The following is an 18,413-nucleotide window of genomic DNA, read 5'->3' on the forward strand; positions in this document are numbered from 1 at the left end:
AGTAAAAACATTTCCACCTATTTAATTAAGATGCATTTCCTTTACTGCAAAAAGGTAAATTTATATCTAATAAAGACAGGCACTTTCTACTGAGAATTTCAACTATCATTAAATTTCATAAATGCTTTCTAATTATTTTTTCAAATTTGGATTTTCTAAATGCATACCATTTCCCCAAACTGTGTATATTTGTAATTTTTATAAAGTGTTATTATAGGGAACTGAGTGAGGAAAAATTAGAGAGGAGACAAACCATGAGAGACTTCTAACTCTGGGAAACGAGCAAAGGGTTGAGGAAGGGGAGGTGGAGGGGCATTGGGGTAACTGAGTGATGGGCACTGAGGGGGGCACTTGATGGGATAAGCACTGGGTGCTATACTATATGTTGGCAAATTAAACTTCAATAAAAACAAATTTAAAAAATAATAAAATTTTGTACAAAAAATGTTATTATAGGCTTTCTATTTTGTTCTTCACAGATTGGAAGGCAAATGTAATTCTGTTCATTTTACAGGTGAATAAAAAAAGAGAGAGAGAGGGAGACTCAGCTTAAATAGTTGATCATGGGACATACCTAAAAGACACTTAGCCTGATTCCAATTCACTGCTATTTAACTATGTAGTTATTTTCATTTCATATTCTGATGTTTACTCATGGTCAATCATGTATTTTTAAAATAAACTTGTAAAAACATAAAGTAATATAAAAGGTAATGAGTTCCTTAAAAATATCTAAGTTTTCCTATGTATGAGGAAACATGAAGGAATACACGAATAAAACAATATAGATTCATTCTGGGTAGGATATATGTCAGTTTAACATGAGACAGGCCTTTTAGGAAAGTTCTGTTATATTCCTAGTCCACGCCCCCCTAGCAGAGCATTTGATCATTTGCAGTATGAAATATGCCTTCTTTGAGGCCCTACCCGTAGTAAGCAGCAGAACAGGGCGTTGTGGATGCTGGGTTAGTCTCAAACTATTCTTAGAGAGATTCATTTTATCTATTATTTTGTTTGCTTTGTGAACTGTTTGTATTACCTTTTCTTTATCATTTAAAATCTTCAAGGTTCAAAAATATGTGAACCCATTTTGTGCGTTTCAGCATTACTCAAGTTCTGAAGCTTTTAGTCATGTCATGTTGTCCATGAAATATTTGATAGATGTGCTTTTTTCTTGAGCATCATATTTGCTTCTACAAACATATCTGAAAGAATGAGGAAATTGTAATTTTCATCATAACTGACAGGACTGGCAGACACTTCTCTCAATTGACTCCGTGCATATTTTTGATACACATAGTTTACGAAAGCAGCATTTATTTGTTTATAATCTTAAATTCTCAGATCAGCAAAACAGATTATAACAGACTTGTTCAAAATTAAATGAAAGTGGGGCAGCCCGGTGGCTCAGCAGTTTAGCACCTGCCTTCGGCCCAGGGTGTGATCCTGGAGTCCTGGGATTGAGTCCCGCGTCGGGCTCCCTGCATGGAGCCCGCTTCTCCCTCTGCCTGTGTCTCTGCCTCTCTCTCTCTCTTTCTCCCTCAAGAATAAATAAATAAAATCTTTTAAAAAAATTAAATGAAAGTGGCATTCAAATTATTTAAGAATAAAACACTCCGTATTTTATTGTACGAAGTTGAAAGTATTTGAAGCAACAAAAATGATGCAGTTAGAAGAAAGCAAAGCTGATAAACACTGTGAGTTAAACACTGTGTTAATAGTGTACACACTGCTTTAAATACACATTACTAAGCTGCCTTAATATCAAAGACTATTCTGCTTTGTAGGTTCAAGGTAGTATACTGCTTTATGTTTCAAGTTTCAGCTTGGTGAAAATTGAATCAGCAGAGTTGCAAAATCAAATTTATCATAAAAGTGATAACTGACCATTAACTACTATGTAATGCTGTAAACGTGACCCTATCACAAAACTACAAGATGGCCTCTTCTAGAACATGACAAACAGTTAGGAGGAACAGGAAAAGTCAGTGTATTTGTCACTAGGAACAAGAAAGATAAAAGGAACATGATCTTCTGCTGTTTCATTGTTTTCTTCACAATTTTAAGACACGCACTGTGCTCTTAATGGCAAATGCCTAGAGGAATAGTGCCTTCATTTTAAATTACAGCTATGTACGTTTAAGACATTGTATCGGCATTTTAAAGGAGTTACTTTTCTATAGTAGATATTTTGTTTTAAGTGCAGCAAAAGGCCAAGCTCAAATTCATTCCTAATGAGCCATGTGTTAATGTCAAAGTCTCTGCTGTCCACTCAAATGCCAAAGAACACATCTGACTTTATAATGAGCCAAACAGTTGTCTCTTCATAATCTCCGTTAGCCTTCTGTTAGATAGCTGCATCCAAAATTTATAACACAGTGATGGAGATTGTTGCTGTAATGGCTGAAAGCCAATCAAAGATGTAAAACTTCTTATATTATGTCAGTATTACTACCAGGTCTTTACCATTCTATCTCAACATCAAATAAACTGACCCAACAAATTCCAAATGAAATCTTGCCTGCTTTTAATCTACTCTGTATACTAGTGGGGGAGAGATCAAAATCAGATGACAGGCAACAAGGCAGTCAGCCAGTGGCAGGGTGGTTGGAATATAGGTGAAAGTCTGAAATGGCACTTCTAAATCTTTCTTTTCTCTGGAGAACACCCATTCCAACTAACCTCCTAATTTCTTAGACTTTTAGGTCTTAAATTATTTGGTTCCTGATTGGACACTTGCTGACATTCAAAAAGTTTAATGTTTATCTTTTTTATTGTCTAGATAATATGTCACACCTGCTTAACATGAACATAAATGCCTTTACATAGTCATGGATAATGAAAAGGATATCTAAAAATAAGGGGGTTTGAAAGTGTTCTGGGTGACATGTCATACATACACAGAGTTGTGAATTGAAATTAGATATATAATTCAGGCAAATCTATAAAATTGAGGGATATTCACATTTTTGTTTCATTGCCTAGTGAGTCAGTCTTATTGATATAAGTTTCTGGATAGATTTTTCAAGTATTTACCCTTAAGTTTAGTAGGGAAATTAGAGTATTCATACATTAAGTTGAAAAATATTTTACTTTAGTAGTGAAAGAAATACATAGAAACACATCAAAAGAAAACCAAGAGATGAGTAGAAAAACTAACATAAAGATTAAATGCAGTTAAATGTTACTGTCTTTGATTGATGAGACTATAAGAATTTTTACTTGTATTTTCTAAATTGTCTGTAATGAGACTGCATTTTTTAAAAGTTTCAGTTGAAGTAAATGAATGTTCAACCTCTGGCACCACACAAATTAAGCCTGATAGTGGGTTCTACTCAATGAAAAAGGGGGCAAGTATATTAAAATAATGTCACTGAGTACCTTTGCTATGTGTTTCAGAATCTTAGTTTTTAAACAAGATTTTTTAAAACGTGTTTTAGTAAAAAACTTACCAACTAAAATGATAGCTTATATACAATTTCTTTCATGTATATGTTGATAAAATATGTAATTTTAAATAATATCAAATATAACAAGTACTTAAGAATTAATATAACAAAAAATATGCAGAACCTAAATTTGTAGGACAAGCTACTTCTAAAATTGGTATGAAACTGCAAAGGAACAAAATAGCAGAGATGGTTTTGAAAAAGGCAAAAACTAGAGATTTATTTTATCAGCTATCAAAACTAATCACCAAACTATTGTGATTATGGCAGTGTTGGCAAAGAACAGAATGTAATTGTTGAAGAGATCAATTTACTTCAAAGCTGAAATGATACATCTCCAGATGAGGAATAAGGGTGAGTGAAGGGTAAGTGAAGAGTGAGAGAGACTTACTCTCAAATCTGTACCTTTGACTCTGATTGTTCCCTAGAATTACAGATTCATATATCCAGGCTGTATATTAGGCCACATCATTTTGTTATCTAATATTCACCTCAAATTTAGCATGTTCTAAAAAAAGAACTTGATTTCTTATAGTTTTCTTTCACATCTATATTTCTCTCAGTAAATGATTTTACAGTCCCATTCAAACTGTCCCCTTTACAGTCTTATTTCCTTTGTTTTTCTCATTCCATCAGTTTCTATTTCTTTCTTCTCTACCACTGCCAGCTAGTCAGAACTACTACATTTATCTTTTGCATAAAACAAAGCAATTGTTTCCTAATTGATTTCCTGATTCCCCTCTTGCCCATCTTTTTACAATTTGTTCTCAGCATAACAGACTTGCATTTAAAAAACAAAAATCACACTTCTGTACAAAATAATAATAAACCTAAGAAAATAATTATCACCTTTCCAACCTCTACACCCTCTTTCTCTTACCTTTACTGTACTACTAATACCAGATTCAGTATGATTTTTTTATTCTTTTTCTAATTTCATGAATATACATAGCTTCTATCTTAAATCCTTTGAACAAGCTATCCTCTTTACCTGGAATATCCTTTACCTTGATCCTTATTGGCTGTATCCTTATTGTTGTGATTATAGCTGTCATGTTATTCCCTCTACCTGGTTAATCAATTTAAAGTAAAATCCTGTATACCTTGGCAAATAAGAAAAAGAGTCAAACCAAGATAAAATATTAGACCAGGCACACTGAGAAGATACTTTCTCTGAAAAGGCAGATGCCAAAGGGAAAAACTTATTAATAGTAGTATTCCTCTTTTGGAAGTTTGTCTCAGATTGGAATAAAATAATTGCAAGTTTTTCACATATTTTTAGTAGCTGTATTGGCATAGGACCTTGACACCAATACTTTCTATTACCATACTAACCTGAGTCTCTTGTGTTTGGATCTTGATTGTCCTTTTGCCTTTTGTTCAAATTATAATAGTTGTAATGAGTACAACTTTTGATCTTTATTCTAGCTGGAATTTATATAGTCAGAATATTTTGCTTTAATTGAATCTCCTTTGCAACTATATTAATGAAAAATAGTATATAGCAAACACTACTTACTTTTTTTTATTAGGAAAACCACAGCCTATTCAAATAATGTAGATTTATTTACAGCTTATATTGCCACTATTTTTTTAAAATATTTTATTTATTTATGCATGAGAGACAGAGAGAGAGAGGGAGGCAGAGACACAGGCAGAGGGAGAAGCAGGCTCCACGCAGGGATCCTGCAGCAGGCTTCCGGGTCTTCAGGATCATGCCCTGGGCGGAAGGTGGCGCTAAACCACTGAGCTACCGGGGCTCCCCTATTGCCACTATTTAATATATTCTAATAATTGCTAATAAACCAATATTAAAGCAATAGAAGAATAAATGTTTCAGGATAAGCAGCATTCTAATTCTAACTATGATTCAAAATTATAATTCCGTGTTTGTAACTAGTTCCCTCTAGGAAAAAAAAAACGGTTTTTGTTGTGTTATGACAATGCAATGTAAATCATATTAAATCTGTGTTTTAGATTTATGTTCTAATGAATAACTTGTGATAGAAGACAATTAGACAATTCAAGAAAATGCTTAGCATCAATTATAAAAGTGTAGTAAATATAAATAATTATCAAGTACATCTAATATTTTATCCAGCACTACATTTGAGGATACAGTAGAACTATTAATCATAATGAGAAGTTGTAAATTACTATTTGATTTTCTTTCTTTTTCCTTTTTGCTTTTTGCCTAGCAATTGTTTTTGTATTCCCATCCTGAATCATTCTGCATATTCAGACAGTCCAATATGAATTGTTCTTCTTTTTTTTTTTTAATATTTTATTTATTTATTCGAGAGATAGAGAGAGAGAGAGAGGCAGAGACACAGGCAGAGGGAGAAGCAGGCTCCATGCACCAGGAGCCCAACGTGGGATTCGATCCCGGGTCTCCAGGATCGCGCCCTGGGGCCAAAGGCAGGCGCTAAACCGCTGCGCCACCCAGGGATCCCTGAATTGTTCTTCTTATATGAAGATTTAAATATTTAAGAAATGAAGAATGAGATCTTACCAGCTCTCTGTAATACTCATATAAGTATATGCATATGGATCTATTTAATTACCATAAATATTTGTGTATTTACCACATATCTTTAAAACAAGATTATAACACTTTCAAAATATCAGTATTTTTATAAATATTTTCTCTTTAAACTAAGAGCATTTAGGATAACATTCTTAAAATACTCTAATGCAATAATCATGTATTAAGTAACATTACTGAGCAATGTAAATGATATTTGGTAAGTAATTTTGCATTTTATGCTGTTAAAAATTTTCAATGCACTATCCTTTCCAAAAATACCCTAAATCTCATATTTTAAGTTGCGGCTACTTGATGGTATAGCTCATATTTTACATTTAAAAAGCATTAAAGTTCAGTATAACTATTTTATGGGATGGATCAATCACTTAAGAGTTTTGATGTGGATTATCATCCAAATACACTTCTTTAGAATCAAAGGATCAGCCTTGGCAAAAAAGTTGTTTTAAATCATATGCAGCAATTAAAGATACGGTATTTAGATGTATGACTGTCATATATACTTAAAAAATCCTTTTTTAAAAAATATTTTATTTATTTATTCATGAGAGATACAGAGAGAGAGAGAGAGAGAGGCAGAGACACAGGCAGAGAGAGAAGCAGGCTCCATACAGGGAGCCCCATGTGGGACTCGATCCTGGGTCTCCCAGATCATGCCCTGGGCTGAAGGCGGTGCTAAACCGCTGAGCCACCAGGGCTGCCCATATACTGAACAAATCCTAACAAACAGTAAAAATATCAACCTAGATCTATATTAATGATATACAGAGTAACCACTGTAGAAGACTAGAGGAATCCAGTTACATCTGTGCTATATTCTTGAAATCTATCTCAGCTAATTTTCCATCTATTCCCTGAACTATACTGGTTGAAAGCTGAAACCCTGGACTAGGCTTCCCTATTTCAAATCTCTAGTCTATTACTTAATAGTTGTTTTATTTTTGATAATTTACTAATTTTTCTGCAGTTCAACTTTCCATTTATAAGGCAGAAATAACAATGGTGTCTAACTCTGTGGTTTGAATATTTGTGTCCCCCTCAGAATTCTTATATTGAAATATTAACTCCAGAAGATGATGGCATTAGGAGCTGGAGCTTTTGGGAAGTGCTTAGGTTATGAGAATAGCTCCGATTCTTCCATAATGTTGGAAATTTAAGATCATAAGACCCCACAAAGAGAAGATGTTATAATGTCTCACAAAGGATGAAATAATGCAGCTTTTATATCCTGTAATTTTCCTCCATTTGGTGCTGTTTCTTATATTTAGAAAGGGCAGATATCATAGGACTAGGAAACTATCATTTATAGCTTTTAGAAAGCTTATACAATTGAGATTTAGGTCTAGTTATATTGTCATTCGCATAATATTTCTTAGGCCATAAGTCATTCAACTTTTTTAACATTCTGTTAGCTAAACAAACAAACAAAAAAACCCTGTCTTATTTTATTTTTCTCATTGTGATAAGTGTACTCCTCAAATCCCATCACCTATTTCCCAGATCCCTCCATCCACCTCCCTTCTGGTAACCATCAGTTTGTTCTCCATAGTTAAAGTCTGTTTCTTGATTTGTCTCTCCCTCTTTTTTTTCCTTTGCCTATTTCTTGTGTTTCCTAAATTCCACATATGAGTGAATCATATATTCATCATTATCTGACTGGCTTATTTCACTTAGCATTATACTCTCTAGCTTTTTCCATGTTGTTGCAAATCGGAAGATTTTGTTCTTTTTTATGGCTGAATAATATTGCATGAGATAGATAGATAGATAGATAGATAGATAGATAGATAGATCTTACATCTTTTTCCACTCATCAATTGATGGGCTTCTTTCATAGTTTGGCTCTTATAAATAATACTGCAATAAACATAGGGGTGTATGTATCCCTTTGGATTACTGTTTTTATATTTTTGGGGTAAATACCTAGTAGTGCAATTACTGGATCATATGATAGTTCTTTTAACTTTTTGAGGAACCTCTATACCGTTTTCCACATTGGCTGCACCAGTTTTCATTCCTACCAACAGTGCACCAGGGTTCCTTTTCCTCCACATCCTTGCAAACTCTCATTGCTTCTTGTATTGTTGATTTTAGCCATTCTGACACCTCTGATTTGCAGTTCCCTAACGATGAGTGATGTTGAGCATCTTTTCATGTGGCTGTTGGCTTTCTATATGTCTTCTTTGGAGAAATATCTATTCCTGTCTTCTGCCCATTTTTAATCGCATTATTTGATTTTTGAGTGTTGACTTTTACACGTTCTTAATAAATTTTGGATGCTAACCCTTTATTGGATATGTCATTTGCAAATATCTTCTCCCAATTCCATAGGTTTGCCTTTTAGCTTTGTTGATTATTTCCTTTACTGTGCAGAAGCCTTTTGTTTTGATGTAGTCCGAGAGTTTATTTTTACTTTTGTTTCCTTTTTCTCAGGAGACATATCTAAAAAAATGTTGCTACTGCCTGTGCTCTCTTCAAGGATTTTAATGGTTTCAGGTCTCACATTTAGGTCTTTAATCTATTTTGAATTCATTTTTAGTGTATAGCGAAAGAAAGAGGTCCAGTTTCATTCTTTTGCATGTTGTTGCCTATTTTTCTGACTTTTTAAAAATATGTATTTATTTATTTATTCATGAGAGACACAGAGACAGAAGAAGAGACACAAGCAGAGGGAGAAGCAGGCTCCATGCAGGGAGCCTGAAGCAGGACTCGATTCCAGGACCCCAGGATCATGCCCTGAGCCAAAGGCAGATGCTTAACCTTGTTGTCTATTTTTCCTAGCACCATTTGTTGGAGAGACTTTTTTTTTTCCTATTGTATATCCATTCCTCTATTGTCAAAGATTAATTGACCATATAATGATGGGTTTATTTCTGTTTTTTTAATTCTATTCCATTGATCTTTGTGTCTATTTTTATGCATACCAGCATACTGGTTTTTTGTTGTTGTTTTAAGTAGGCAGCATGGTGCCCAACATGGAGCCCAATGTGGGGCTCAAACTCATGACCCTGAGATCAGGACCTGAACTGAGATCAAGAGTCAATGCTTAACCAACTGAGCCACCCAGGTACCCCAGTACCATGCTGTTTTAATTACTCCTGCTTTGTAATATAACTGAAAGTCTGGAATTGTGATATGTCCAGTTTTGTTTTTTAATTCTGTCTTAATTTTTACTACTCTGGGACCTTACAATCTATATTTTGGGTGTGGTAAGTCATTAATTTTTACATCGATGGCATCAGCTGATTGATTTTTTTTTCTTAGCTCATTTATTTCTTAAGTATGCATGGCAATTAGGAGATTCCAAGCTCCATAGAAAATTGCCCGCAACACAAATCTACAATGTTCAAGTTAATAATGTACCTTGTGAGGATATATGCATATAAAGAAGCAGTGTGGTTATCTACTCACAACATTTATTCATATATTCAATGATTGGTTTTTGATAGGCCTATGATAGGCCAAGCACTGTTAGGCATATTGCAGAAACAACTGAAAGCAACAACAGTACAAACAAGCTCCCTGTCTTCTTGAACTAGAGAGAGAAGTATATAAGCAGATGCATAAACAAGATCATTTCAGTGTGATGAGTGGTATGAAAGATACTAGAGAGGGTGACTAGAAAGGGAGAAGAAAGAAAAAAGGAAGGAAAGTTATCTTCAATGAGGTTTAGGTCAGACTTCTTTGAAGAGAGAACATTTGAACTGAGAACTGATTAATGAGATGGATCTAAGTCACATGAAGATTTGGGCAAGAGTGTTCCAAGCTAAGGGAACACTTAGTCATGCTAATAAAATAATAATAATGTGGATAAGGGGTATAAAGAAGCTATTTGTTCATTGTGGCTATAACAGAATGGGGAAGAAAATCTTAACAGGAGATGAAATAAGTGGAGTAGGAAGAACCATATTTTGAAGTCTCCTGAGCTATGATAAGGTCTTTGGATTTATTCCTAATCATAAGAATATTTTAATTTCCTGGAACTAGATAGATAGCTCAATTTTAATTAATTAAAACAAATAGGTAACATGGAACAAAATTGCTTTAAAAAAAAAAAAAAACTTTCTTTCACAGTCACTAACCTTGACATTATCAATGGTCAATGAATTGTGGCCACTTCATATCTTCAAAAATTGCCATGTATTCTGACAACTATTTCTGTACCTTGCCAAATTCAGCGCCAAATGCTTCTGTTTCTCTTACACATTAATAAAATTAAAAACATCTGAACAACTTTTTATCTTGGATTCTTTTTTTTTTTTTAATTTTATTTATTTATTCATGAGAAACACACACACACACACACACACACACACACACACACACACACAGAGACATAGGCAGAGGGAGAAGCAGGGAGACCAATGTGGGACTCATCCTGGGACTCCAGGTTCAAGCCCTGGGCTGAAGGCAGCGCTAAACCGCTGAGCCACCCGGGCTGCCCCTCATTTTTGCCATCATTATTTTTTAATTCCTAACTGCTCCTTTTTGCCCTGTGAATATTACGTTTTTATGTAGCATACTGTTTTAACCTCAGGAATCCAGAAAAGTTGGATTTCTGTATCCCCTTTTCCAATGAGGATGTTGAACGCCTTTCAGAAACATACATACCATAAACCCCCTGCCCCCACCAACTAAGAGCTAAAACACTAGTCTGGGTTACTGGTGAAAGAGAACCTAACTGACTCTTAGTTTGGAATTTCTAAAAATTTGAACAAACCAATCTAGAGAAGTATTATAAAGGTTTTTGTTGGTAGTGGTAGTGGTGTGTGTTTTAAGCTGTTTCAGTGGGTAACTTCCACAAGTAAGGACTCAAACTTAAAAATTTTCATAATAGTATTTTATATAAAGTGTCTTTCATAGAGTACTTGCTCAGTAAATATTTGAATATATAAGAAAATATATTTTAGTTCTTACACTTCTAAGGCGTTCCTGATTCGTTCCTTGCCTGCCTTTTGTAATGCCAAATTATACCTGTAGTTGTAGTGATCAACAACTGTTCATGTAGTTCTTGCTCAGCTGAAAGTCCTTACCTACATTTTTTGGCTGTCTTCTTGATATTGACTTCTATTTTAGTTTATTCATATTCACATTTAATATGCTGATGTGACTGACCATTCAAATTTTAGAGGCATGCTCTTATTTCATACTTTTCTATGGCCAACATTCAACAAATACAGGTATAGTGAAAAGATTTTATATGTTTCCTGTTTGGTCACTAGATGGTTTTGGCTTAGTTCTGTTTTTGCTAGATTCTTATCTTGCTAGGATTAATTGAGGGTACTATGCAAATAACTTTAAAATAAAAGATGTATCTGGGTTTTTTTACCCAAAATGAACACTTGAGAAACATAATGATTTTGATGCATTTGTTAATTACAATATATCTTTTAAGCCATTGTTAACTAGACTACCTTTAAGATTTTCTTCTTTTCTGTCAAAAATTTAGCTGAGCTTATGTAATATATGTAATTCTAGTAGGAAGTGAAGAATTTAATTCTGTAATTATCATTTCCTCTGACATTTTAATAAAAATGTTTCACCTGGGCACTTGTATTTATGGCAATCCTAATTATAGCGCTTAATAACCATTACTCTAAGTAGTCTGTTATATATTAATATTCACTCATAGATTGTGAGCATCTTAATGGTCTTCATCATTTGTCCATTCTAGTTGTGCCAATAAAAGCATTATATTTTTCTGGAACATAAAGTGTGCTCAGTAAATGCTGGTTGAAGATGTGAATGAATGAGAAAACCATATTAAAATTTACATCAATATTGGAGGAAAGTTACATGGCATTCTATCTTTAAAAATAATGAATACTTTTTTTCAGAACTTCAAGGACAGTAACTTTAATCCTTTCTAAAGACAAAGTGCAATATATTGTTTTCTCATCTTTTATGCATACTGATATTTTCAACTATTCATTACATGTCTTTGTCAGTTCTCCACTAGCATTCTAATTCTCATCGATATCGGCCAGGTGACTGGGTGTACCTGGGGAGATACCAACAATGGACACTTCAACCTCGCTGGAAGGGACCTTACATCATGATCCTGACCACTCCCACCACTCTCAAGGTCGACAGGATTACTCCCTGGGTCCACTACACCCACGTCCGGCCAGCTGACCCACACGCTGTTCTCAAGGACTTTGTTCCAGAATGGAAAAGCCAACCGAACAAGGACAATCCCCTAAAGCTAAGACTGCGCCGTTCTCACTTATTTCCCACCTCCGAGACTCCCTAGTCTGAGGTTGTCTTTCAAAATAGAAGGGGATTAGACTTAGTCTTCTTACAACAAAGGGTGTGTGGGGGGGATTATGTGCTGCCTTAAACGTAAGATGTTGCTTCTTACCTGGAATGTAAATGGGAGCGAGAATAGCAACAAGGTTGGTTAGAATCCTGGTTTAATCATTTCCCCTGGCTCACTCTGAGAGCAACCTGGACCCATGATTGGGTCCTTCCTTAGGTTCCTCTGAGAGGGGGAAATGTGGAGGCTGAGAAAATTAAGGCCATTCCACTTTAAGTTCAATGTTATCACAAGTACAGCCATCCCAGGCCCCTGTGAATAAGAGCTGAACTTTACCTTACTTCAGTTACAGGAAGAAAACAGCTTACAGCTTAACGTCCTAGAAAGCCCCTATTAGAATGAGAACAGAGCCCAAGCCAAGGGCAGGAAGCCCCTATTAGAATGAGAACAGAGCCCAAGCCAAGGGCAGGAAGCCCCTATTAGAATAAGAACAGAGCCCAAGCCAAGGGCAGGAAGCCCCTATTAGAATAAGAACAGAGCTCAAGCCCTTGAAAGCCCCATATCAAAATGTAAACAGAACTTGAGAAATTCCTCCACCCCTTCTGAAGATCCCCTAGATCTTCAGCCTATAAAACTAAGCTGAAACCCACCTCGGGGTCCAAGTCCCTGCTCTGCTGTGTTGGGTACACTTGGACCCAACTTGAGCTTGTAAATAAACCCTTGTGTGTTTGAAAAAAAAATTTTTCTGATAAATAATATCTGGTCCTCTTGATTTATTCTAATTTCTCATCTGGCTTTATAGTTTCATTTTTTGAGAATTTTGATTTTGCCAATTAAATATTCAGATTTTTCTTAAAATATACCTTTGGCATAATAATTTCAGTATTTTATACAGTATTTTCAGTATTTATAATTTCAGTGTTATTTGGCATAATAAATTCAGTATTTACAATAAAAGGCATATATGTAACAAGTTTCTTCTATAGTCAACTCTCATCATTTTTCTTTGATGCATTAGGACCTAAATAAAATACTATTTATTATTATTTCCAGTATATGGTAGTCCTTTATGTAATGCTGTTAAAATTCTTTCTGAGCGTTCATTTTTCTTCATTAATTTAACTTTTTTGAATTTTTGTTATGTATTTTTGGTTTTTTTCTTCCAAGTTTTTATTTAAACTCAGGTTAGTTAAAGTACAATGTAATATTAGTTTCAGGTGTAGAATTTAGTGATTCAGCACTTCTATGTAATATGCCTGGTGCTCATCATAAGTGCCCTCCTTAATCCCTATCACCTGTTAACCCATAGGCTGACTACCTCCCCTCTTGCAACCATCAGTTTGTTCCCTATAGTTAAGAGTCTGTTTCATGGTCTTCCTCTTTTTTCCCCTCCTATATTCATTTGTTTTGTTTCTTAAATTCTGCATATGAGTGAAATCATATGGTATTTGTCTTTCTCTGAATGACTTACTCACTTAGCATAATACTCTCTAGCTCTATCCATGCCATTGCAAATGGCAAGATTTCATTCTATTTATGGGTAATACTTCATTTCATATATTTTTATGTATGATTTTTTAATTTTAATTTTAATTTTTTTAATTAATGCCAGATAGTATATGGGGTGTGTGTGTATATATATCTAGATAGATAGATAGAGATATATATATACACCACTTATTCCTTATCCATTCATCAATTGGTAGACATTCGGGCTCTTTGCATAATTTGAGTATTGTAGGTAATGCTGCTATAAACATTGGGGTGCATGTATCCCTTAGAATTAATATTTTTATCTCTTTTAAGTAAATTCTTTGTATTGCAATTGCTGGATCTAGGGTAGTTATATTTTTAACTTTTTGAGGAATATCCATACTGTTTTCCAGAGTGGCTGCACTAGTTTGCATTTGCACTGCAGGGCAAGGACAGTTCCCCTTTCCCACATCCTCCCCAACATTATTGTTTCTTATATTGTTGGTTTTAGCCATTCTGAAAGGTGGGAGGTGATATCTCATTGTACTTTTAATTTGTATCTCTGATTTAATTTGTATTTTAAATTATTTTAAATTATTTTAAATTAAATTTAAATTAAATTGATTTAATTTGATTTTAATTTGTATCTCTGATATTGAGCATCTTTTCAAGTGTCTTCTAGCAATCTGGATGTCTTCTTTGGAAAAATATCTATTTATGTCTTCTGCCCATTTTAAAATTATATTATTTTTGGGAGTGTTGAGCTTGATAAGTTCTTTATATATTTGATATTAACCCTTTGTTGGATAAGTCATTTGGAAATATCTTCTGCAATTCCACAGGTTGCCTTTTAGTTTTGTTGATTATTTCTTTTACTGTGCAAAAGCTTTTTATTTTGATATAGTACCAATAGTTGATTTTTGCTGTTTCCCTAGTCACAGGAGGCCTATCTGGTAAGAAGTTGCTATGGCTGGTGTCAAAGAGGTTGCTGTCTATAATCTCCTCTAGGATTTTAATGGTTTCAGATCTCACATTTAGGCCTTTAGTCAATTTTGAATTTGTTTTTGTGTATGGTGAGAGAAAGTGGTCCAGTTCCATTCTTTTGCATGTTGTTGTCCAGTTTCCTATACACCATTTGTTGAAGAGACTGTCTTTTTCCCATTGGATATTCTTTGTTGAAGATTAATTTACCATAGAGTTCTGGGTTCATTTCTGGGTTTTCTATTCAGTTCTTTTGATCTGTGTGTCTATTTTTGTGCCAGTACTGTACTGTGTTCAGTACTACAATATTATAATATAACTCAAAGTCTGGAATTGTGATGCCTCCAGCTTTGCTTTTCTTTTTCAAAAATGCTTTGACTATTTGAGGTCTTCTGTGGTTCCATACAAATTGTAGGATTGTTTGTTCTAGCTCTGTAAAAACTGCTGTTGGCATTCTAAAATAGATTGAATTAAATGTGTAGATTACTTTGGGTGGTATAAATATTTTAACAGTATTTGTTAATCCAGTCCATGAGCATGGAATGTTTTTCCCTTTCTTTGTGTCATCTTCAATTTCTTTCATAAGTATGTTATAATTTTCAAAGTACAGATCTTTTACCTCTTTGGCTAGGTTTATTCATAGGTATCGTATTCTTTTTGGATCAATTGTAAATGGGACCAATTCCTTCAGTTTTCTTTCTGCTACTTCACAATTGGTATATAGAAATGCAGCAGATTTATGTATGCTGATTTTATATCCTGCTACTTTACTGAATTTGTATATCAGTTCTAGCAATTTTTGGTGGAGTCTTTTGGGTTTTATAGAGAGAATATCATGTTATCTGCAAAGAAAAGAAGTTTGTCTTCTTCCTTCCTGTCTTCTCATCTCTCTCTCAATTTTTTACTCATTTACAACTCATGCCTTTTATTTCTTTGTGTTGTCTGATTACTCTGGTTCGAACTTCCAGTACTGTATCAAATAGTCTTGGTGAGAGTGGACATCCCTGTCTTATTCCTTTCCTCATTAATTTAAATTTTATTCTATGTTTTGTGCTTTTATCTATTTCTGTTTTCTTGATTTATAAATGTCACAAACATGGGTTTGTATATTTGTGTATTTTTAAAACAGTCTTCTTCAAGTTGTTCTCTATCACTTTGTGTAGGAGAACCTTTGTACAATGATGTAATTTTAAGCACCTAAATGCCATGCAATAGCTGTCTATTTCTTACTCTGCCACTCTTTTGATTTCCTCAAAACAAACAAACAAAAACAGAGAAATCCAAAAAACTGGTAGTAGAATTTCTCTACTATCACTAGAGATTCTCAAGGGTACCTTAATCCACAATAACTCATTTTGATCTTGAAATATTTTTAGAGCTAAAAAGGAAGAAAGAGATTTATTTATATTCCTTTCTTGCTGTTGCTTTTTATTGTCATGACAACTAATAGGCTTGTATTTTTTTTGTTCACTCTTTTCTCATTTCAATTTGTACAATTAAAACTCCTATAAAACATATATCTATCAAAGTAATAAACAAAATCCTGATATTGGAAGTTCCGACTCTTGGAATGTTTTAGACTTTAAATACTGAAGTATTTGAGTTTTTCTTTTATTATTTACATGAGGGCAGGCGCAATTTTTAACTCATTTACAACTCATGCCTAGCTTAGGTCTTGTTACATATTAGGTGCTAAATAAAAGTTTTTCAGTAGTGTATACATCTAGATATTAATAAATCATATGACCATCAGAATTCTTGTTTTAATTTCAAGCATTTAATCAGGCTTATAATTATAAGATAACCAATCTGTAAGTCATCTATTGCTGTATCTTCTATGATCTAACATCAATAAATATGAAAACAAATTAAAATTATATGATTTACAGTTACTCTTTAAAATATTTAAGAGATTTAAAGGTCTGTGCTCCTTGGTTAGTCTATTAGGAGTTTAGTAAATACTTTATCAAAGAGAAGCAGCGGGGCATTCCTGGACTTATTTCTCCAGGAGAGAGAGGTTCTCTTTTAACTTCATTTCTTTCAGTTTGCATATTTCAAATGTTCTTCCTTTTTTAGTTGTTTTGTATTAAAATTCCAACTGCTTCTACATGGGGTTACATTTTCAACCTTCACTTAACTAAAAGTTTACTTTCTACAATCTCTATTTCTAATATTTTTTTTTTTTATTTATGACAGTCACACAGAGAGAGAGAGAGAGGCAGAGACACAGGCAGAGGGAGAAGCAGGCTCCATGCACCGGGAGCCCGATGTGGGATTCGATCCCGGGTCTCCAGGATCGCGCCCTGGGCCAAAGGCAGGCGCTAAACCACTGCGCCACCCAGGGATCCCTCTATTTCTAAATATTCACAAAGTTTACTTTGATTTTTCTATACTTATTTTTTTAGTTCACATTTTCAAGGTTTTATTAGGCTCAGGGAGTATGTGAACATTGAATTTTATTTATGTATGTTTTATTTACTTTTATTTTTAACAGACTAGGTTTGATTATAACTCTTTACTATATTTGATCCACATCTCATCAGTCCCTCTTATCTTCTTAAATAGTTACTTTAGTAGAAGTCTACATGAAATAATCTAAAAAACATTCTATAGTATAAGTATAATTAACTAAATGTGATTTTTTTCCATAAGCCCATTCCAAATTTTATATTCCAAAGGAAGAATAAAATTGAACTGAATTTGGAGAAAATTGTAGTCACAAGGCAATTATGTTATAGTAATTTCAATATATGAAAATATTCATTATTATCTATATAAGGCAATATATATAAAGTTAATAATATAATGGAAATTATGCAGTATAATCTAGTAACTCATTTAAGTACAGTGGTATACCGCAGTGTTTTAAAAGCTAAGATCTTTGTTATTTACCTATAGAGTTTGAAACTCAAAGTGAAACATATTTTCTGCATCTTCATGTTAACTGAATTACCACCTCTCCACTAGGAAGATAATGTATAAGTGTAAAAACACATTCCTCTTTAAAAATCCTAAGTTCTAGAACTGTTTTGTGGGCAGCCCGGTGGCTCAGCAGTTTAGCGCAGCCTTTGGCCCAGGGCATGATCCTGGGAGCCCTGCCCATGTCTCTGCTTCTCTCTCTCTCTCTCTCTCTCTCTCTCTGTCTCTCATGAATAAATAAAATCTTAAAAAAAGAAAGAATTGTTTTATTTAATATTGTATCTTTAACTTTGATTTTGTTGAAAACAACTGACTTTTCCAACAACAATAAAATATGTGGATGGAATTATGTTTCAAGCACAAAATGCTAAATATTTGACTGCATTTCTTAAATTCTCTCTCCTCCCCCAAGTGCTTTAAAATAGCGACATTGAATTTAATTCTATAGCTTGATATTTAAACACATGCTCTTTTAGCAAAGACATTGAAGGTTCTGAAAAGAAAATCTGTACTGTTCTTCTCATTCCACTTCCACCCTACCCACTTTCCATCTCCAACCTGCCTTTCTAATGCTGCTAATTGCTGTTTATATGATTCTATACATTTCTTTGATTATATAAACATTTATGTACACAATATTTAATTGATATTATATGCCTGTTTTCAAGCAGTATATGTTATACTCAACTAGAAATAAACACTTATTGCCATGGCAGTAGTTACAACGAAAGTCTGTATTTTCAATTCAAAGAGCAGTTTCCCATTTGCATTCCTGATAGTTCCTCTGAAA

At 33.9% G+C, this 18,413-nt stretch overlaps 1 long non-coding RNA gene across 2 annotated transcripts in view; it reads right to left on the reverse strand.

Annotated features, from left to right (window-relative positions):
• The window catches only part of LOC140639751 (uncharacterized), a 95,817-nt gene that overhangs the window by 5,444 nt on the left and 71,960 nt on the right, over positions 1-18,413 (reverse strand). Inside the window, exon 1 of one of the 2 annotated variants that reach the window (XR_012036366.1) lies at positions 1,040-4,210. The exons of the other annotated variant lie outside the window; for it this stretch is intronic. This is a non-coding gene — a long non-coding RNA (uncharacterized lncRNA). Of the gene's footprint in view, positions 1-1,039; positions 4,211-18,413 lie in introns of those variants that run through there. 2 annotated transcript variants of the gene reach the window in all.

This window comes from Canis lupus, chromosome 9, assembly GCF_048164855.1.
Source record: "Canis lupus baileyi chromosome 9, mCanLup2.hap1, whole genome shotgun sequence".
In the NCBI taxonomy this organism is placed as follows: domain Eukaryota; kingdom Metazoa; phylum Chordata; class Mammalia; order Carnivora; family Canidae; genus Canis; species Canis lupus.